Raw genomic sequence first — 23,899 nt, 5'->3', positions numbered from 1 at the left:
ACTAGTCGGATCACACAACTACTTCCATGATTAAGTACTTGATTCAATAAGAAGTTTAGGTATATATTTTACCTAAGTGTGATTGGTGCCGCAAATTTCTTAAGTAGCATAGTGATGACAATTATGGATCATGTAAAAGAAAAAGGTGGCAAGAGTTGGTTTGGAAAGAATCTAAATAGCAACAGATGGGATTATTTCTACAGTGAACTTGTACATCTGTAATTTCCCTTATAATTTTGTTTAAAAGTATGAGTATCAATATGATTAGTTAACTAGTTGAATACTTGTGTATCAATATTATTTTCCTTAAAAATATGTTTTATCACTTTGAAAGAGTGTTCTGCCTTGATTTCTTATCAAAAAGAAAATCAGTAGGGATTCTTTTTGGAAATGAATTGAATCCTCAAGGCGACTTATTGGTGTGTTAGAATATGATCTGAACTTCATGTGAATTTAGTGACTATTTTCCATTTCTTGAATGTCCATATGTCCACAAAAATTTGAAAGCATGATCAGCTTTTTATGATTTTTCTACTTTTCCATTTAGTAGTTAAAAGTATCTTTGAAATTATTTCCTAGTCGTAAGTCTTGTAGTTCTTTAGGATAATATAAAGTAAATTGCTACTGAGTATGAGCTATTTTTGAAAGTATTTCTAATTGGTATGACATCTGATTTTCTAAATCTGTCTTATGAACATATAGTTTGGTAAATAATCTATCTTCTTGTAGGTAAAGAAGTGGTGATTACTTGTTCAACGGAATAAAATGTAGAATTGTTCCATGGTGTGTAGGACGATTAGAGCAATTTGGTATTATTATCCAAGCAAATATTGATTTTGAAACATCACTGAAGCAGGTAGTAATTGAACTCCCAAAACAAAAAATTAAGATTACTTCCAAATACATATATAGATAATCAGTCAAAGTTGGCTTCAATTTTCATTCTAATACTACAACTAAGGCCAGCACATATCAAACACTCCAACCTTATCAGTCAAGTGACCTTCTAAGGTTGGAGCATTTAATAGTACTTGCCTTTATTGAAGTGTCGAAATGAAAAAGAAGACAACTTTGACTATTAGGGAAAACAATGAAATGCTTTTTGTAGATGACACTGTGATCGCTATAGGTTGTAAAACATTGTTGTCTTTTTTATTTCATAGTTTATCATAAATTTGATTCTTTTTATCTTTTCGTGCCACATAGATATCAATGAATAATTTAGATAGAAGTTGGATGAGTCTCAAATGAAGTGAATGCAGTGAAATTTCTTGAAACATATCAGATCGTGTGGATGTGGAAGAGATGAAAATATTAGAGTACAAAAGTTATATGCAGTAAGTTTATAAGGTGAGCAGTTCTTGAGGCAATGCAGACTGAAATCAAAGAAATTGAATGCGAGCTTGAATTTTTTTTCTTCCAATTTTTTTATATAATGGAACAAATGCCGATCCATTTTGTAAATGAAATTAGATTGGGTGGTCCAAAGCATCTTCATTGGATGAATTCTATTGAGAGAAAATTATGTAAATTCAAGGGTCTTGTTTGTAATCGACGTTATCCAGAAGCTTGTATAGCAAAGGGGTTCAATGTTGACGAGTTCTTGATCTATAGTTCGAGATACCTACCTGATGAATTGAAGACACCATTCAATCATCCATCCTCCAGCAAAAACAATCAAGGTATGTCTTATATTCTTCTGCATCTTTTTCCTCTTTTTCAATGCTAGCCTGATATGAAAGTGTTGTCGAATTTTCTTGCTATAAGGCAGGCTACAATTCAACTTCTTATGTTAGTTGTGGCGTTGTACATCTAGCTATCTGTATATATGTGAATTTAGAGAGACTTCAGTTTTAAAGAGCCCTTATCAATGTGTAGTTGACTCAATGGGACATTTGGAAGATTAATAATGTTACCATGTTATCTTATCTTTATTTTTTAAAAAACACAATATTTTATTTCGCAAGCATATGATAAGATGATGTTGTTGGTGAGATTTTCAAAAAAAGAGTATGTAGCAAAATCACATAATCAGATACTTCATTCCTTCATCCATCTTCAATTATAGCTTTTTCCAGTTGAATGTTGAGTTTTCTACAGACTTTTTGTGTCTAGATTTATCTGGATCAGCCCCTGTTCTTAGTTTTTAGGATAATTTAGGAAGAGAAGCTTGGACTCTTCGTTTCCTTTTCCAAATGCCTTTGTTGTTAAAATTTTAGTCTTTGAATCATTGTTCTCTCATAGAGTGCCATCTTAAATTGTGAAATTATTATGGCTCTTATTTGTAAGTGAAATTGTTGAACGGTTGGAAACGATAAATATTTAGCACTAAAGGGCGGACCTATTGCTGACAGAAATGAACCATTGTTGTAAGTGCTAGTTTGTAGATAATTTGTGTGTGTATCTCAGCTCCTTGTACATGTACTCATTTGAAAAAAAATCAATCTAGGCTCTCCAACTATGGTAGATCATTTCCCTCAGGTCGCAGCTACTATGTGTACTTGAATTTTCTTCTTTTTTAAAATAAAATTGCATTATAAGTTGAGATGGAAAATATTGAAATGCAACAAACTAAAGATGGTAATGAAACAATTGATGCATTTGCTTCTGGAGTATTAAACTAAACTACTTTGAAAGGGAAAGTGGAACATAGTTTACTGTTGTTTGCATAGTTTAGGAGTATTGAGCTAAACTTAAAACATCAATTTCTTTATTAAGAGGTATTAAATTTGGAGTACATATATTCATTTTGCTGGACTTGGAAATCTATTTTTATTTTTTTTGCAAAATGATCTATGTTTCTTGTACCTGAGGACCATTAAAAGAATCAATTTCTTTCAGGTTTTCTAAATGGGATGTCCGAGGCTAATGTGGAATTGAACACAAGTGAAATTTCCATGATCTACCAGGTATGCAACTTGTTTTCATCCAATATTCTGATTGATTTCTTATCTGAAAATTCTACCACTGAATGCACTGTCCACAGTAATGTTTCTTTTGATTGTTTCTACAATTCAAACTAATAATTTATATTGAAATATCTTTTGTTGGTGTATTTATTGAGGTTTCAGATTATGATTCTTATTCTTTTGCCCCTACTACTTTATGGACTCAGTAGGTCTGATAAAATTGTTAGTGACTTGTCTAAGCGCATTTAGCAATTTGAAAGTTGGATCTTAAGAATGTTAATTTGTGTGATTCAGCATTAAGAATACCAAGATTATTTACATTGATTTCTGTCTATTACTGTTATCACTTATGGCCGTTATGTTTAGATATCTTTAAAAAGTTATACTTGCTTCTCAGGAATACTTGTCTCGTACTGACATATTGAGATTTGTTTATTAGTTTCTTGATCACACAACATAACTTTTCTGACCAATGAGACTATACCTCAATAATAATTGTTTTCTTGTTCCATTGTTGTAAATTAGAAATTAACTTACTTGGATTAATGCCTAAAATTATCGTTTCCCCCTTGACAGATTATTGGTTGCACATTTGGTTCTCAGATTATCAATGAAGAGATTCTGGCATCATATTCTAGAGGTCCACGTGGCAATGAGCAGTAAGAATTTACCTTATATTTTATCTGAAGACAACTTATTCAGTCTAATTTTCTAGAGAAAAGTTTTTTTTGAATAATTTCTCTAGAGACAACAGTAAATTTGAATCTAGAACTGGTGTTAGCTTAATTTTCTTGCACCATATGTTGTCTTACCTGCAAAAATGTCGAGTTCAAAAGAGTCTTTTGTCTAACCCGCTAACGTTGCTTCAAGATGCTTGTTTCCTAACAAGGGTTTAACATAAGCTAAGTGGAACACTTTGAGTCTTTGATAATAGTGTGAATCAAAATTTTGTTTCTCAAAGCATTTCATTGAAGATGGACCTCAATAATAATTGTTTTCTTGTTCCTTGAGTTAATGTTGTATTATCTTTTTTTTTTATGGGAAGGTAGAGAATCTTATTAATAAGTGCCAAGAAGGTACTCCAAAAAGTACATCAGAAAGAGGAACATCCTTCTAAATATTGGAGGAGCACAAAAGAACTAATAGCTATAGAAAATCAGATACAAGAACCTTCCTATACTATATGTACATATTATTTAAGCTCATGAATTTGACCTGTTGAATACCTATTGTCCTCTCCATACAAGTGAACTAGAAAAACCAAGCATGGATAGCAATCCAGTAATGCCTATTATCCTTTGATTAAAATTGTTTCTACCAGTTGCATTGGGAAGTTTTATGAATCCTGCATGACCCAGTGAACACCAAAAATAGTAGGTAACATGGTCCAAATCTATCTAGTAAAAGCACAATGGAGAAGTAGATGATTCAAAGATTCAACTGCTTCTTCACAAAGGGGTCAGCCAATTTCTTTATTAAACTTTTCATGTGGAAATATTATGGCCCATGTATGAGAGAAATAACCCTTTGTATTTTTCTTTTTTTAAAAGAAGTTATGTGGTAGTATAGGTTATGTCCAAAAAGAGTAAAAATTAGGAGTTGTATGACTTCTTTTCCCTTTTCATTTTTGAACTTCCTCTTTCCTTAATTGTTGATCCTTTTGAAATTGTAGGTGAACAAAATGAGCAAAGGGGAGATGAAAGCAGTGAAGACCTTACTTAAAGAGAATTGGTTTATCTATATCTACAAACATTCTAGCACTATTTTATTTTTTGTCCTAATTTTTGTGAACTTAAATGAATCCTAACTCTGGAACATTTTTGGACTATTTTTATGTTTAGGCTTAATTTTTGTGAACATCAATGTATGTTAACTCTTGAATTGTCAATCAATATCATGTGTTTTTATCTTTAATATATGGATGCTACTAGTTGAAGTATATATTTATTTAATATTTTCTATCATTGTATTATATTTTATTTTAGAAATACATAATATATACAGTGGCTACAATAGCTTGCAATAAGAATTAAAAAAGCCTATTGCAATAGCTTAATAATACTGTTGCAATAGTTTAGTAGAACCGTTGTAATAGCTTAGACCGAGTTGTATAATAAAGTTGTTTTGAAAGATCGATTGCAATGGTTTCAAATCATAGGAATAAATCTACCGCAACTATTACATTAACCGTAGAAAAGTGTCGTCATAGACTAAAGAATAACTATTGCTATAGACAGGTGTGTTGCAAAGGTATTTAAACTGTAGCATAAAACTGTTACTATATACATATCGCAACAGGCTTGTATGCAACACACCCTTTTCCGTTGTCATAATGCAATTGCAACACTCTTTGAGTTTATGGCAATGATTTTTCTGGTGTTGCAACAAACCTATTTTCTAGTAGTGCCTTGCTTTCCAAAGGGCTTCACATTAAGTTTACATATCACTTTTTGTTATTAGGATATCGTGGGTCTTGACCCGACATCCATCCCAGTTAGTAGAGACTTCATAGAGTGTAGAGATTTAAGAAGTTTGTTCCATTCTCATTGTTGATGTTCTATACTTGAGTTGCCTCTTTTTGACTGTGAATGTTTTATTTAAAATATTCTGAGTATCTATTTTGAGATTTTGAGTATAGTTTTACTTTTGAGTTCATGTGTTGTTCAGTAAATCTTTCGCTTAGAGTTGAGCCAGGCCAAGGGTTCGCTTGGGGCCAACAATGGTTCTCGACTGCAAGTCGCATCCAGGGTGTAGGCTCGGGGAGTGACAAACTTGGTATCAAAGCACAGAGTTCAATAGTTCTAGGGTGTCTATGAAGTCGTGTATGTAGAGTCCTAGTTATCGGTGTAAAGTGTGCCACAACTATAAATAGGAGTCTAGAACATTTAGGAACTATCTACTTCTTTCATATTGTTTCGTGCGATAGAGTTTAACTCTATAAAGTTACTTTCTAATTTTTTCTTGAGTATCTCTTTCAAATCATACCTCCACAAAGAGTTGTTCTAGGTTGTCCCGCTAGGAGAATTGCTCATCCCAGGATCAAGGGATATCTAATGCACCAGAAGTGCAACCCTAAAGAGAGGTCACTAACACTGAGTTCCGGGATGCTATCCGTATGTTGAGTCAAATGGTGACCAACCAAGATGGGAAACAAAAAGGGAATCGACAGGATGTGGTTGATACATCCAGAATCTGTGAATTCTTAAGGATGAATCCTCCAGATTTCACTGGTTCAAGTGTCAAAGAGGATCTAGAGAACTTTGTGGAAGAGTTACAGAAAGTATTTGAGGTGATGCATGTTGTAGATGCTGAGCATGTGGAACTAGTTACATACCAACTGAAAGGTGTTGCTAGAGTCTAGTATGATCAATGGAAGAAGAGTACAGCTAAAGGTGCACCAATTGTGAGCTGGTTTGTGTTCGAAAAGGCCTTCTTGTGGTGTTTCTTTCCCCGTGAGCTAAGGAGGCGAAGGTAAGAGAATTCCTCACTCTTAAGAAGGAATCCATGAGTATGCATGAGTACAACCTCAAGTTCACCCAACTCTCTCGTTATGCTCAGGAAATGGTTGTTGATATGAGGAGTAAAATGAGATTGTTTGTGTCCGGGTTGTCTCGTCTGTCGAGCAAAGAAGGTAAGGCTGGGATGTTTTATAGGGGACATGGACATAGCAAGACTAATGATCCATGTGCAACAGATTGAGGAAGATAAGATGAGAGATAGAGAAGAGTTTCGAAAGAAGAAGGCTATGAAAATAGAAAATGAGTCCAGGCAGCAGAGGAGTAATGCAAACAGGTCATCCTTTCAACAAAAGCAAAATGGACCTGCTCTATCATCTGCTAGTGCATATGCACCAAGGAACAGATGTGAGTTCAAGAATTAAAATTCATAGAATTTCAGAGCTAGACCTGCACAGTCTCAAGGTAGTGTGGCACAAGGAGGTGATTGGACTCTTGCATGTGCTAAGTGTGGTAGGAACCACGTAGGAACGTGTCAGGATGGTTCCACTGGTTGCTTCAAGTGTGTTCAAAATGGTCACTTCATGAGAGAGTCCCCTAAGAACATGCAGGGTGGTGGTAATGGGGGAAATAGAGCCTAATCTTCTTCAGCAGCTCCACCAGACAGAGCTGCACCTAGAGGAGCTACTTTAGGGACAAGCGAAGGAGAAAACCCTCTGTATGCTATCACCAGTCGCCAAGAGCAAGAAAATTCGCCAGATGTTTTCACTGGTATGATCAAAGTCTTTACTTTTGATGTATATCAATTGCTTGATCCAGGAGTGAGTCTATCTTTTGTGACTTCATATATTGCTATGAATTTTGATATTCTTCCTAAGCAACTTCTTGGGACCTTCAGTGTTTCCACACCTATTGGTGAGTCTATTCTAGTTGAGAGAGTTTATCGTGATTGTGTCATTTCCTTCAATTACAAGGACACCGTGGTTGACTTAATTGAGCAAGATATGGTGGACTTTGATGTCATTATAGGTATGGACTGACTTCATGCTTGTTATGCCTCAGTTGATTGTAGAACTCGAGTAATTAAGTTCCAGTTTCCTTATGAGCAAATTATAGAGTGAAGGAGTAGTTCAATAGTGCCTAAGGGTCGTTTTATTTCATACCTTAAGGTGAGAAAGCTAGTTTCCAGGGGGTTCATCTATCACTTAGTCCGAGTTAATGACTATAGTATTGAGACAACACATATTCAATCAGTTCCAGTCATGAGTGAGTTTCTAGAGGTCTTTCTAAATGATCTTCCCGGAGTCCCTCCTGAGAGAAAGATATATACTTCATTATAGATATTCTTCCCGATGCTCATCATATCTCTATTCCTCCATATAGAATGGCTCCAACTGAGTTGAAANTTGTGAGCTGGTTTGTGTTCGAAAAGGCCTTCTTGTGGTGTTTCTTTCCCCGTGAGCTAAGGAGGCGAAGGTAAGAGAATTCCTCACTCTTAAGAAGGAATCCATGAGTATGCATGAGTACAACCTCAAGTTCACCCAACTCTCTCGTTATGCTCAGGAAATGGTTGTTGATATGAGGAGTAAAATGAGATTGTTTGTGTCCGGGTTGTCTCGTCTGTCGAGCAAAGAAGGTAAGGCTGGGATGTTTTATAGGGGACATGGACATAGCAAGACTAATGATCCATGTGCAACAGATTGAGGAAGATAAGATGAGAGATAGAGAAGAGTTTCGAAAGAAGAAGGCTATGAAAATAGAAAATGAGTCCAGGCAGCAGAGGAGTAATGCAAACAGGTCATCCTTTCAACAAAAGCAAAATGGACCTGCTCTATCATCTGCTAGTGCATATGCACCAAGGAACAGATGTGAGTTCAAGAATTAAAATTCATAGAATTTCAGAGCTAGACCTGCACAGTCTCAAGGTAGTGTGGCACAAGGAGGTGATTGGACTCTTGCATGTGCTAAGTGTGGTAGGAACCATGCAGAAACGTGTCAGAATGGTTCCACTGGTTGCTTCAAGTGTGTTCAGAATGGTCACTTCATGAGAGAGTCCCCTAAGAATATACAGGGTAGTGGTAATGGGGGAAATAGAGCCCAATCTTCTTCAGCAGCTCCACCAGATAGAGTTGCACCTAGAGGAGCTACTTTAGGGACAAGCGAAGGAGAAAACCATCTATATGCTATCACCAGTCGCCAAGAGCAAGAAAATTCGCCAGATGTTTTCACTGGTATGATCAAAGTCTTTACTTTTGATGTATATCCATTGCTTGATCCAGGAGTGAGTCTATATTTTGTGACTTCATATATTGCTATGAATTTTGATATTCTTCCAAAGCAACTTCTTGAGACCTTCAGTGTTTCCACACCTATTGGTGAGTCTATTCTAGCTGAGAGAGTTTATCGTGATTGTGTCATTTCCTTCAATTACAAGGACACCGTGGTTGACTTAATTGAGCAAGATATGGTGGACTTTGATGTCATTCTAGGTATGGACTGACTTCATGCTTGTTATGCCTCAGTTGATTGTAGAACTCGAGTAATTAAGTTCCAGTTTCTTTATGAGCAAATTATAGAGTGGAGGAGTAGTTCAATAGTGCCTACGGGTCGTTTTATTTCATACCTTAAGGTGAGAAAGTTAGTTTCCAAGGGGTGCATCTATCACTTAGTCCGAGTTAATGACTATAGTATTGAGACAACACATATTCAGTCAATTCCAGTCATGAGTGAGTTTCTAAAGGTCTTTCTAAATGATCTTCCCGGAGTCCCTCCTGAGAGAGATATATACTTCATTATAGATATTCTTCCTGATGCTCATCATATCTCTATTCCTCCATATAGAATGGCTCCAACTGAGTTGAAAGAGTTAAAAGAGCAGTTGAAAGACCTTTTTGATAAATGTTTCATTCGACCAAGTGTCTCACCTTGGGACGCTCCGGCCTTATTTGTGAGGAAGAAATATGGTTCACTTAGAATGTGTATTAAATACCGTCAATTGAAGAAGGTCACTATAAATAATAAGTATCTGTTTCTGAGGATTGCTGATCTTTTTGATCAACTTTAGGGTGCCACTTGTTTTTGTAAGATAGACATCAGATCAGACTATTATTAGTTGACAGTAAGAGAAAGTGACATCACTAAGACAGCTTTCAGGACTCGTTATGGTCATTATGAGTTTCTTGTCATGTCAGTTGGTTTGACTAATGCTCCTGCAGCATTTATGGATCATATGAACAGAGTGTTTAAGCCTTATCTTTATATGTTTGTTACCGTATTCATCGATGACGTTCTAATTTATTTGAGGAATGAGGAGGACCATACTAGTCATCTTAGAGTAGTTCTCCAAACCCTCAAGGATAGGGAGTTGTATGCTAAATTATCTAAGTGTGAGATTTTCTTGAGTCTGTGGCATTCCAAAACCACATTATTTCTAGTGATGGGATCCGAGTTGGCACTCAGAAGATAGAGGCAGTGCAGAACTGGCCCACACCCATATCTCCAACTTATATTAGGAGTTTCTTGGGATTGGTTGGTTACTATAGGAGGTTTATCAAGGGGTTTTCATCTATTTCATCTTCGTTGACTCAGAAAACAACAAAGTCTCAATGGTCTGAAGGTTGTGACAAGAGCTTTTCGGAATTAAAAACTAGGTTAACTACTGCCCCAGTGTTGACCTTACCAGATGGTACACAAGGCTTTCTAGTATATTGTGATGAGTTCAGAGTTGGACTGGGTTGTGTATTGATGAAGAATGGCAATTTTATAGCTTATGCCTCTAGACAACTTAAGATTCACGAGAGGAATTACCCAACTCATGATCTAGAGTTTGCTCCTGTAGTATTTTCCTTGAAAATATGGCGTCACTATCTTATGGTGTTCATGTAGATATGTTCACCGATCACAAGAGTCTTTAGTATGTGTTCAGTCAGAAAGAGCTTAATCTCAGACAGAGAAGATGGTTGGAGTTACTCAAGGATTATGACATGAGTATTCTATACCACCAAGGTAAGGCTAATGCTATTGCTGATGCTTTGAGCAGATTATCTATTGGTAGTACAACCCATGTTGCGGAAGAAAGGAAGGATGTAGCCAAGTTGCATTCTTGGGAGTTTGTTTGTTGGATTCCAACGAAGGTGGAGTAGTGGTGATGAATGGGGTGAATCATCATTAGTGTCTGAAGTGAAAGAGAAACAAGACCAAGACCCGATTTTGCTTGATTTGAAGGCAAATGTTCATAAGCACAAAGTGATGGCTTTTGAACAAGGGGGAGATGGTGTATTGAGGTATCAAGGTAGATTGTGTGTACCAAAGGTGGATGAACTATAAGAGAGGATCATGGAAGAGGCTCATAGCTCTAGATGTTTGATCCATCTTGGTTCAAAAAAAGATGTATCATGATTTGAGTAATTCTATTGGTGGAGTAGTATGAAGAACTGTATTGCAAAATTCGTTGCTATGTGCCTGAATTGTCAACAAGGTAAGGTAGAGAACCAAAAGCCCGGTAGTATGTCTCAGAATATATATATCCCAGAATGGAAGTGAGAGATGATCAATATGGATTTCATTACTAGTCTACCGCAGTCTCGCAGGAAAAATGATTCTAGATGGGTGATTGTAGATTGGATGACTAAATCAGCCCACTTTTTGTTGGTAAAGACTACCTATTCAGTAGAGGATTATGCCAGGTTATATATTCAAGAGGTGGTTAGACTTCATGAATTTTCGGTGTCCATCATTTTAGATAAGGGTGCGCAATTCACTGCTCAATTTTGAAAGTCTTTCCAGAAAGGTCTAGGTTCCAAGGTAAACTTGAGTAATATTTTCCATCCTCAGACTGATGGTCAAGCTGAGCGGACGATTCAGACTTTAGAGGATATGCTAGGCGCTTGTGTGATTGATTTAAAAGGTAATTGGGATGATCACTCACCTCTCATAGATTTTGCTTACAATAACAGTTTTTACTCTAGCATCCAAATGGCTCCCTATGAAGCTTTTTATGGGAGAAGATGTAGATCTCCTATTGGATGGTTTGAGGTTGGTGAAGCTGGGTTAATAGNAATATATATATTCCGGAATGGAAGTGAGAGATGATCAATATGGATTTTATTACTAGTCTACCGCAGTCTCGCAGGAAAAATGATTCTAGATGGGTGATTGTAGATTGGATGACTAAATCAGCCCACTTTTTGTTGGTAAAGACTACCTATTCAGTAGAGGATTATGCCAGGTTATATATTCAAGAGGTGGTTAGACTTCATGAAGTTCTGGTGTCCATCATTTTAGATAGGGGTGTGCAATTCACTGCTCAATTTTGAAAGTCTTTCCAAAAAGGTTTGGGTTCCAAGGTAAACTTGAGTAATACTTTCCATCCTCAGACTGATGGTCAAGCTGAGCGCACGATTCAGACTTTAGAAGATATGTTAGGCGCTTGTGTGATTGATTTAAAAGGTAATTGGGATGATCACTCACCTCTCATAGATTTTTCTTACAACAACAGTTTTTACTCTAGCATCCAAATGGCTCCCTATAAAGCTTTTTATGGGAGAAGATGTAGATCTCCTATTGGATGGTTTGAGGTTGGTGAAGCTGGGTTGATAGGACCATACTTAGTTCGTCAAGCTTTGAAGAAAGTGAAGATCATTTTGGAAAGGTTGAAAACAGCGTAGAGTCATCATAAATCCTATACTGATGTTAGGAGAAGAGACATAGAGTTTGAGGTGGATGATTGGGTTTATTTGAAGGTTTCACCCATGAAGGTTATTATGAGATTTGGTAAGAAGGGGAATCTTAGTCCCCGGTATATTGGTCCTTATAGGATATCCAAGAGAATTAGCAATGTAGCTTATGAGTTGGAGTTATCACCAGAGTTAGCAGCAGTCCATCCAGTGTTTCACATTTCAATGTTGAAGAAGTGTATGTACGATCCTTCCCTTATAGTATCTACTGAAAATATTGGTATTAAGGACAACCAATCTTATGAGGAGGTACGCATTTAGATTCTAGATCGTCGGTTTCGCAAGTTGAGGACCAAGGAGGTACCATCAGTCAAGGTCTTATGGAGGAATCAGTTTGTTGAGGAAGCTACTTTAGAGGCTGAGGAGGATATTAAGAAGAGATACCCACATCTCTTTGCTTCCGAAGAAGCGTCAAACCAAGGTACTAATATTTTTTCTTGGTATCCTTTAAGTTGTAATGTTGAATTTTGATTCCTTTCTTGTTTTCTACTTAGAGTAATCTCATTCGAGGACAAATGTTCCCAAGGTGGAGATAGTGTAACATCCCACCTTAGAAAGAGCTAAATTTAGAAAGAACTAATTTGGAAAGAGCCAAATCGAGAATTTTGCAAGTTAAGCTTACGTTATGAGTTTTGGGTCAACTTCAACAACCATAACTTTCAGTACATGATGAGTTAGGTGGCCCATAAGATATCAAATGAAAGGTCGTTGTATCATCTTTCGAACACCATTGAGTTTTTTAAATTTTGAGTTCGGATGAGGGAGATACGACCATTTGACGTCAGCCTATCAAGTTAAGGAAATTTACCCAAATTTATGAGGGGCATTTTGGTCTAATCCTTACCCCTTCATCTTAAAACATTTTTAGTAATAATTTAGGGGTCTAAAATTATTTTGGTCAGTTTTAATAATCCTAATTTACGCTTTCGGTCTTAGGAGAGAGTTCAAGAAGACAAAAGAGGAGAAAGGGAAAAAATCGATCAAGATTTGTTGCGAATCGAGGATTTATTTCGCCAAATTGAGGTATGTAAATTTTCATAATGTTGGTTTCATTTACCCACACGCCAAACATGTAAATTTCATCCATAATTTCGTTCTTGAGTTGAATGATTTAAATTCTTGATGGGTGTTCTTGAGGTTTTGTTCTTCTTGCTTTGTTTATGAAGTTTGATGAATATTGATGTGAGGATTTCTATTGTTAAACGTAGTTCTCAAGGAAATGAGAGTAGATTCTTGTGTAGTTGTATTAGGTAATTGAATATAAGAAAAATTTGAGGAAAACAATTGATTCTAGGCAAATTAAGGTCAGAAAATGAGAAATAAAATTCGTCAGGTTTTCTAGGCAAGGGGCTGGCGTGCTGCGCCAGAAAGTTCCCTCTGAAGTTCCCTCTGAAGTTCCCTCGCCACTTAGTGCGCCAGGGTCACCTGCCCCGACCTGTTTTCAGTCGTTTGCTCCGTGTGAGTTCTTTTAAAGTATACCTTGACTCCTTTCTGATTCTAACTACTCTAAACTACATTTAAACATCGATAAATCTTTCATAACATGAATTAAAATTCTTGAATTCATAATTCAACTTTAAGGTAGAGTTATAAGTAAAGTCTTGAGAGTTCTTTCGAGTCGTTAATTCTTTTGCAAGCTTTTTAAACTTGTTTTTAGACTTGAGTATGAGGATGAGTAGAGTTGAGTTTCATTTTTAAAAATGAATAAATGGGAACTAAGTATTCCCAAGAGTAAATTGTAACACCCCAGAAACTATTAGGCTAAACTAGAGCTTTTTGAGAGGGTTCTAGAGCTTAACGTGAGGGTTAGAGTTGTGAATCTAGCTTCCCGTACTTAGAATAGAGGTTTAGGGTTAAAACATCAAGGTATGACTCCCCAAGGACCAACCAAGGGTCCTTGAGGAGGACCTTAGAAAAAAGCCCTAGAAATCTACCCCAAGGCAGTTCACCCATGGAGGGACCCGCGCCCCGTAGGGGGTCCACGCCCCATGGGTGAGGGTAGTCATGGGTCATAGTTCTAGTACCTCCACCCAGGGAAGACCAGCATGCCCCGTGGGTCCACACACGTCCCATGGGCGTGGTCTCGTGGGTGAGGTATTGGCCAAGCTTAGGTCGGTTAAGTGATGGGTTAGGGAACTTTCTAGAATTAATTAGGTGTTAAGTGGTGTCATTTTATTAGTGCTTAGACAACCTATATAAAGTTATTAGAATATTAATTAAGTGATTCCAAATAATTATTTCAATTCACCCAAAAGAAACCAAATTCCCTCCAAGAAATCCTCTCTCTAGAAAGAAGAAGAAGAAGAGAAGCAAGTTAGGGAAAATTCCTCCATTGTTGCAAGATTTGTGAGGGATTTATAATAAAGGTATGATAGCTTATTCATCCATGGATTATTCCATCCATGGAGCCCCCTAGACTTCCCCCAATTGTGAAGATGAACCCCAATTCTAGCTACGGTTTCTTCCTACATTGTGGGTTAAGTTGAGTATGAATCCAATTGAGTGGATATTAATTGTTTATGAATGATTTAGAAATGAATCAAGTAATTATGATGATATTACATGTTTTTCCATGGCTAACCCTAGTCTAATTGATGAAATTGAAGTTATATGGGTTTATGCCATGAAAGGTGAAATTGAGGATTTATAGATGATCTTCTAGAATTGATGTTACGAGTAGTAATTGTTCAAGAATAGAAACATGTAGACATGAATTGAATTAGATTATAGTACATATGATGGATCATGACTAGTAAAGCTTCAAGTTGAACCTTTATGATGATTTATGACTAGAATCACTTAATAGTGAAGTATGTGATTAGAATGCCTTGAAATCTAGGTATGTATGATGATTGTAAGAAGTAAAGCTTTGAGAGTAAGGCTTGTAGTCGTGAATGTAGAATTCTAGGGCTTTGAGAGTACAGCTAATATGTTGAATTATGCTTGTAATGGCTTTGAGAGTGAAGCTTATATGAGAATGGTAGACTAGTAGATGTCATTGTTGTGAAAGGACTTTACCCACCTAATTTACTTCATGAATGTTTGAATGCATAAAGGGATAGAATCACATGAGTTAGGATGATATCCATGTCTAGTGCTTGAACCCTAAGTGTGATGATTAAAAGTAAGTCTTGAACCTCAAGGAGGTGAAATATGAGATTATGCTTGTAGTAATTGAACTACTTGAATTATGATTTTATCCATGTCTAATGTAGTCATTGTAGGTGTGTTGATTTGATAAGAGCTTTGACCTTGAAAGGGCAAGATATGATATTATGCATGTTTTATGATTATGTACATGCTTTAAGAGCACTTTGAGATTAAAGTGAATTTGCTCATGATGTATTTGTTGTGTTGTTAAAAGGTTATTCTCATATACACACCTAGGTATGAATGTGATATGATGTGAGTAGTTTACTCACAATATAATGATTCTAAGGTTGGAAGACTAGTCTCACCTAATGAATTTGTATGTAGACATGGATGGTGAAAGGTTATTCTCACGCATGATCAAATGAGCTTTAGTATGAGTTATGTTGGATTGAGTGTCAAGACATTCTTCCATAAATATGAACTTACTTCAAGACTTAATATGAAATCAAATGGGAATTATGCTTAGCACCAAGTGGATATGAATATGAGATGGAAGCTCTCCCGCTAGAAAGGTTGGGTTTCTAGATAGGAGCTCTACCGCTAGAAAGGTCGGGTTTCTAGGTAGGAGCTCTCCCGCTTGAAAGGTCGGGTTCCTAGAAGCACTCCCCCACTAGAGAGGTTGGGTTTCTAGTAGCAATCTTCTTATCCCATAAACTATGTGCCCTCATAGGTTACTTAGCTATTGGACCCACCTAAGCTAAGAGTATGGGTTCTACCTTAGGCAAGTAGAGCAACCCCTTTTCGGTGTGGGGTAGACACCGGATTCCATGTTAGATCACATGGTCTATGTCGGTTAAGGGTAATTTCCAAAACAAGAATATACATTATGAACTATGGTTACTCAAGGAGCTTTACTTAGTATGGGTGAGAATATGGGATCTTATTCATGCATTGTACAAATATGCTTTAAGGGTATTCATGGTATGTTCCTTTTATGTTATGATGATCTATATGTTGAATATGCTTATGGCTTATCCTTATGATGTATGCTTAGTTTGGATTGTAGCTTGAAAGGCCCTTCCAATACATGTGTGACTAAAGGTGAAGATTCCCTTGTCTATGGAAATTATGCTAAGGATGAGATCCTAAGAGGGTAAGTATGAATATGGTGACCTAAAGTCGTACTTAGTATGCATGGGATTATGGGGTCTCATTCATGCATAGCACAAGTATGCTTTGAGGTTACTTGAGAAGTAGTTCTCTTATGTTATGAAGATCTAAGGATTTACTATGCATGTGAACATGATGTATCTCTCTTGTTATGGATTATGCCTTATGTTGACTAATGCTTATATGATGTGTATGTTGAAGATTATGCTTATGACTATGTTATTGTCTCTTATGCTTATAGTTTATGTTTCTTAAAGTATCTCTTATGATTATGGCATATGGCATATGTTGACTAACCCTTATATTATGCTCTTATGATGTTATGCTAGCTATCATATTTAGTACATTTTGTACTAACGCATACTCTTGCCTACATTCTTATCAAATGTAGGGTCTGGTGATATTGAGTTCCATTATTGAGGATAGGCTTCTAGTAGAGCAAGGAGATGAAGACTTGTTGAGTCCTCATAGCATCGAGGATTTGACCACCTTTCCTTGATGTCTTTCTTTATATTTTAGACTATTGTATGGGTTGTGTCCGAAGAGTTATTCAAAGTCATATTAGATGGTTTGAGACAATGTTAAAGACTTCCGCTTTGCTTTTATAAAGGCTTTGATTGTATGGAAAATGTTTTAAAATTTCTACACATTTCTATTATCTTATGTTATGATATGCTAAGTGGCTTACATTGAGTACTTCGGGGTTCATTGTGCCATGTTACATCTAGAATGTAACCCTGGGTCGTGACATAAATATTTTCACATTTAAAATGGGGAGGAAACCTTGATTTCCAAATGAGTTCATGAAGAGTTTTGAGTATAAATCTCTTTTAAGAGAATCTTTTGAGTAATAATCTCAACGTTTGAGGATGAGAAAATGTTTTTAAACAGATGAGCTGAATATATTTTTGGGAGTAGTATTGAGAACCGATATGGGGATGAATTCATACAACTTAAAGTCCTCATAAACCACGTAACCAACGTGGGTAGAAAGGGTCATACTTTTTAAATGATTCCTTATTGCTTTTTATGCATAGCTTATTGGATCCACTTAGTTGAGGATGTCTTATACTTTGACAAGGTATAGGACAGTACTGGCAGTGTGAGCGAGACGATGTATCATCACATAGCTCATAGTGATGGTTATCGGTTAGAGAATCTCCCAAATTGAGTTATTTTGTATTTTTATATACAAACTGAGTTATTATTGTATTTTTCAATACATTGAGTTGTTATTTACTATTTTAAAAGATTTTCTTTAGATAGCATCATTGTCATTGCTTTTGTACTGAAATGATTTGAGATTGAGTTGATGTTGAGTTGAGATGAGATGAAGTAAGTATGTTTATCCAATTCCAGTTCAAGCTTATGCCATGTTTTAGATTTCCTCTTACATGATCGTACATTCAATGTACTGGTGCCATTTGACCTGCATCGTTTCATGATGCAGATTTGGTGAGCCTCTTTGCTTTCCGGAGAGCTTTACATTGAGTTTNCTTAGTTGAGGATGTCTACTTTGACAAGGTGTAGGACAGTTCTGGCAGTGTGAGCGAGACGATGTATCATCACATAGCTCATAGTGATGGTTATCGATTAGAGAATCTCCCAAATTGAGTTATTTTGTATTTTTATATACAAACTGAGTTATTATTGTATTTTTCAATACATTGAGTTGTTATTTACTGTTTTAAAAGATTTTCTTTAGATCGCATCATTGTCATTGTTTTTGTATTGAAATGATTTAAGATTGAGTTGATGTTGAGTTGAGCTGAGTTGAAGTAAGTATGTTTCTCCAATTCCAGTTCAAGCTTATGCCATGTTTTAGATTTCCCCTTACATGATCATACATTCAATGTACTGGTGTCATTTGACCTGCATCATTTCATGATGCAGATTTGGTGAGCCTCTTTGCTTTCCGGAGAGCTTCACATTGAGTTTACTTTTCAGTTTTTGTTATTAGGATGTCATGGGTCTTGTTCCGATGCCGATCTCAGTTAGTAGAGGCTTCATAAACAGTAGAGGTTTGAGAAGTCTATATCATTTTCATTGTTAATGTTCTAGACTTGAGTTGCCTTTTTTGGCCAGTTAACGTTTTATTTAAAATATTCTGAGTATCTATTTTGATATTTTGAGTAAAGTTTTACTTTTGAGTTCATATGTTTTTGAGTAAGTCTTTCGCTGAGAATTGAGCCAGCCAAGGGCTCGGTTGGGGCCAACAATGGTTCTCGAGTGTTAGTCGCATCCAAGGTGTAAGCTCGGAGCGTGACACCATTGATGTGAGTACTTGGTTTCAAATTGAGCCTATTGTGAATAACAAGTATAATCTAGTGTTTTGTCCCGATATAAAATGCTACAATATTGGCCATTTTCGCCAAAGTGGATATTATCATTCGGGTCTCTAGGAGAACCCAATAATCTTTCAGTTCAAAATACATCTTCCATATATAGAGTGATGAGTCGAGGATTTCGACTCATTTAGGGCTTGATATTCCTAATTTTAGTTTCCTCAATTCCTAATTTATGCTCTAAACTGGATATTAAACTGTTAATTTGCAGCAATGAAGGAACATGATCAAGGCAAGGAAATTACCGGGGAAAAAAGAGTGAAAAAACTGAAGAAGTTGAAGGAAGGCAATCCTGGTGATCTCCAAGACCACTCAGCGAACCATCGAGTGGTCCTACAGCTCGCCAAATGTTACAGCATGCCAGCCCTGGGGAAAAGCAAACTTGGCGATGGAAAGGGACGATTGGTGAACCTCCGAATGGATCGGCGAAAATGATTCTGATCGCCTAAAGATACAGGAGTCCAATGGTGCTAAGGCAAGTCAAGAAGGCGATTGAGCAAGACACTTGGCGCATAGACGAATTGGTCGGTAATGGACGACTTATTCCATCGATTGGTCCACAAGCTGAAAAAATGGAAGAGTATAAATCCAAAATTTTAAATGTTTTGAAGAGAGCTTCCAGTTCCAAAAATTGTGAGCAACTGCTCTGAGTGTTTGAGAATTTTTACCTTGAGCTTTTGATTATAAACACTGTTCTTAGATTTTTTTCAGTAGAAATTTCAAGTGGGTTTTGAATTTTAGTTGATTTGAAGTATTGTAAAGACTTGGAATTCATTACCCAGCTCATGGACAACATAGTTAGTAATTTATTTCTTACTTTTTATAATGTGTGGCTAAAACTTCCATTCACGGGGGTGTGATTTTGTGATTAATACTTCAATTAGCTTATGGGTGTTAGTAGTTATTGATTTGAATGATGTTTTGAAGTGAGTTTGATTGATAGTTGTGTTACAATCTATGAATTGTAGTTGCAAATGCAATTCTAACTTAGTATTATAGGCTTGCTTGAGAAAGAGGTTTTAGAATTAAGGTTGTCGATTGATGATTGTAGTGATTGGGTAATCGTTGATCCAGCTCAAGAGAGTGAATCTAAATTCAATCCTACCAATCTAGCTCGAGAGAGTAGATTAATTAAGGTTTTAGGCTGTTTACATTGTTATGCTTGTCGAGGTTCGAGAGAACTCGCTTGAATTGTAATGGTCGATCGAGAGATGGCTATTACATCTATAGTCTAGCCTACCCACTAAGATTTAGTGAATTTCAGTAATTGGTAATCACCCGTATAGAGAAATTGGCAATTAATGGATGACATCCCCAAGGATCCCTCTCTACTTGATTACTCCCTTGTTTTCGTAGTTTTTAAAGTTGTTACTTGACAAACCTAATCCCCCCGTCTAAAATTTATTGTCAACCCCTGGAATTTACTTTAATTGGTTTTGATAATGTTTTCTTCTACAAACGATTAGAGCACTTTCTTTACTTTGTAATTGAATTCTATTACTTATCACTCCATGTGGGATCGACCCAAACTCTTTGTTGGGTGTATACTGGATTGTGACCGCCTACACTTAGAATTGGATGAAGTATAGTTGAATGTTATCAGGGAGCTCGAAGTTTATTGATCGTCATCATATATTATATGTATGCCTCAATTTTCTTTCAAATGAAGTCGGCTCTTCTTCAACTACCTCACAGTCTTAAGATAATTTTTGTGTTCTTCACTTCTTCTTAGCTATGAAATATATCAGTATATGATCAATAAACACTATCAAAAATTTGTTCAAAAACAACTTGAAAACCTTATTCATTAAACCTAGAACAAATTATACTTTATGTATTATAACCAAAAACATATCATTGTTGTACAAATAATGATATAAACAAACAAATTAAAAGTAGTTCACATCAGAGAAAATTGTTGACTATTGAAGAGGGTTCAATAGTCTGCGTAGATTGTTGAAGTTAGAGATTAGAATTAGTTCCTAAATTTCAAATGTTTGTAATCTGAATAATTGTTGAGACTCGTTGTTTTAATAAAATTGAGACAAATCCTACCATATTGTAGGTCATGAGTTTTTGTCTTTATGAGCTGACTATTTTTTACGTAAAAAATACTATATTGTTATTTTTATTTTATCTTTTATAAAAGTCAATGTTAGAAGTGCATAAAACATCAGGATAAAATATACATTGGGTAGCTAATTATTTAATATATTTACCTTTCTTTTTATAACCACGATAAGCTCACTAGCTAGTACATATCAATAATTGGGAGATTAAAATTGCTATTTACTTTGCCTCATTTTATACAGTGTAATTTTTTTAATTGGTAAAAAAAAAATCTTATATTTTCTTGTTTAGACACAATGTTAATTCAAATTTATTTTTAAATAGATATTTATAAATATATTGATAACTTATTTTAGATCATAAAATTTTCATATTCAGTCATATACTACCACTTAGTATAGTATATAGAGAGAGAGTATTATTTCCGACAACAATAATTGCATAGAGCATTTGAATTGTGCCACGACAATAGTTGAGTTGTACACATGAGTGTATCTAGTGGGTGTTCCGTGGGTTCACGTGATCAACCATATCTTCCATCTCTAGATCATATAGAATAGAGTTATATTTTTTAAAAAAAATACTTAAATATAAATGTGTGAATCGACATTCAAAATATCATATAATGCGTCAATGTTTGGATACACTTTTCTAAGTGAGGTCAGAAATTTAAATCTTATATCGTTAATTTGTACTTTTTATTTTACGTGCAAATGGATGGTTCTTCACTATTGTTGTCAAGTTTCTTTCAAATGAAGTGTTAGTGTAAAGTGTTAATGATAAACAACCTATTTTTTCAGGACAATAATCGTCATCAAAAAGGAAAAAATCAAGAATGAATCATGGATCCCTAATCGATCAATTGAAGATTATTAATCAAGGATCTTAATTGATAAATTATCAATCAAGGATCCAAATGAAGATCCTCAGAAATCACAAATCACAAAAGGTACCAATCAAGGAAGATCTTGACTCAAGGAACAGTCCAACTTAAGATCCTTAGAAAGCACAGATCACAAACAAAGCTAATCAAGGAAAGATAAATATCTAGACATCCAAACACTGATGGATACAACGACTACATTACAATCAATATTCAATCAAGGAAGACTGAAGATGTCAAACATACACTCAATCAAGGAAGCTTAAGTTTCAAGGATAAACTGAAGAATTCAACGGCTACAATCAAAACTCAATCAAGGAAGCTGGAAAAGAATCAAGACTAATAATCTGCCTTGAGCTGTATTCTTGGGTTGTCATCTCTTCATAGGAAAGATTCAATACTCCAAACACTATAAATGAAAGGTCGATTGCTGGAAGCAATTGTACAAGAAGTTTAAATCATCTCGCATTATCTACTCTACTTTTAACAAATACTGTATTACTTAGTTCTATTGTGTAAAAAAAAGAGAAGAGAGAAAAATATTGTTGGTAAGGCTTTTGTATCAGAACAAAAAGATTGAAACTAATCACTAAGTGTAATCAGTCTACACTCATCTCTATACTCACACCAAAGGTTACGAAGGCTTGAAGAGAACATACTTGCAACCCAAGGGGACTGGACGTAAGATTCACATTGGATCCCAACTTGTATATAAACTTTGTATGTCAATTTTACTTTCAAGTTTTTAATTATACTTCTCTGCGAGCTATGGTCAACTAAAAGACACCTAAGTCGACTACTCAAGAAGAAAATCAAAAAAAATAGTAATTCACCCTCCTCTTGCACTTTCAATTGGTATCAGAGCCTCGTCTCACGAAAATTTATCTAACAACGGGTGAGAAAAAGATCATGGCACAACAAATCATGGGCGCACTATTTCAAGAAGGAACCTCTCAAACAAGACCTCCTTACTTTAATGGAAAACACTTTTCACATTGGAAAGTGAGAATGGAAACCTTCATAAAATCCTATGATGTGAAAGTTTGGAGAGTGATCAAGCTTGGGGACATTCCTATCACAAAAAGTTTAGATGAAAGTCAATCCTCCACTATTCCAAGCTTGGAGAACTACACAAATGAACAAATGGAGATTATACAAATAAACTCCAAAGCAAAAAATGTTCTTTATAATGCTATCAGTGGTGAGGAATATGAAAAGATATCTTGTTGTGACACTGCCAAAGATATGTGGGATAAACTGGAAGTTACCTATAAAGGAACTGATAAAGTCAAAGAAACCATCATCAGTTTGCTAGTATATGAATACGAACTTTTTCAAATGAAGGAAGGAAAAAAAACCGAGAGCATGTTTGCTCGACTAAGTAAGATCATTGGAGAACTAAAAGCTTCAGAAAAAATATATCTTCCCATAGAACATATACGAAGAGTTCTTCCAAGCTTGCCACCTCAATGGCATGCCAAAGTAGTTGCTCTTGAAAGCATGAATTTAAACACCCTAACCTATGATGAGGTGAGGGGAGATTTAATAGCTTTTGAGAAAACTCATCTTAACAAAAAAGGCCAAGAAGAATCCAAAAGGAAAATTGTGGCGCTCAAAGCAAATCTGGAAGACAAAGGAGAAGAAGAACTAGCAGAAGATGAAATTGCCTTAATTACTAGATCAGTGATGGATTCCTTCAGGAAATCTAGAAACAATAGAAGAGGAAGAAACTTTGGAAAGGGAAAGTATACCACTGATCAACAAAGAAATGATGGAAAATGTTATGAATGTGGAAAGTATGGTCACATAGCTAGTGAATGTCCAGAAGCAAAGAAAAATTACTCCAGAGGAAACCAAAAGAACAAAGCACTAAGCAACTGGAGTGATGAAGACAACTCTGAAAATGAACATGAAGAAATTGGAAACATTTGCTTGTGGCTGTTGGAGAATCAAGCACAGAGGTATGTAATAATTGTAATGATTTGAAAAACTTGTTAGATCGTGCTGTGATGGACCTTAATAAAAAAATTTCTGACTTTAGAAACCTTCAAACTGAAAAAAGGAATTTGGAAATAAAACTGGAAGTTAAGTGAAGTTGAAAAGGATCTCCTTCATGAAGAAATTCACGAATTAAAAATTGCTCTTGAGAATTCCCTAAATAAATCAAACTCTTCAAAAAAAATCCTCTAAAAAGGTCTCTAGCACCAAAAATTCTTCAAATGGAAATTACTTTAGCTGC

The sequence above is a fragment of the Solanum stenotomum genome, chromosome 4 (assembly GCF_019186545.1).
Source record: "Solanum stenotomum isolate F172 chromosome 4, ASM1918654v1, whole genome shotgun sequence".
In the NCBI taxonomy this organism is placed as follows: Eukaryota; Viridiplantae; Streptophyta; class Magnoliopsida; order Solanales; family Solanaceae; genus Solanum; species Solanum stenotomum.
The sequence above is the reverse complement of the archived record's forward strand: the minus strand, read 5'-3'. Positions refer to the sequence as shown.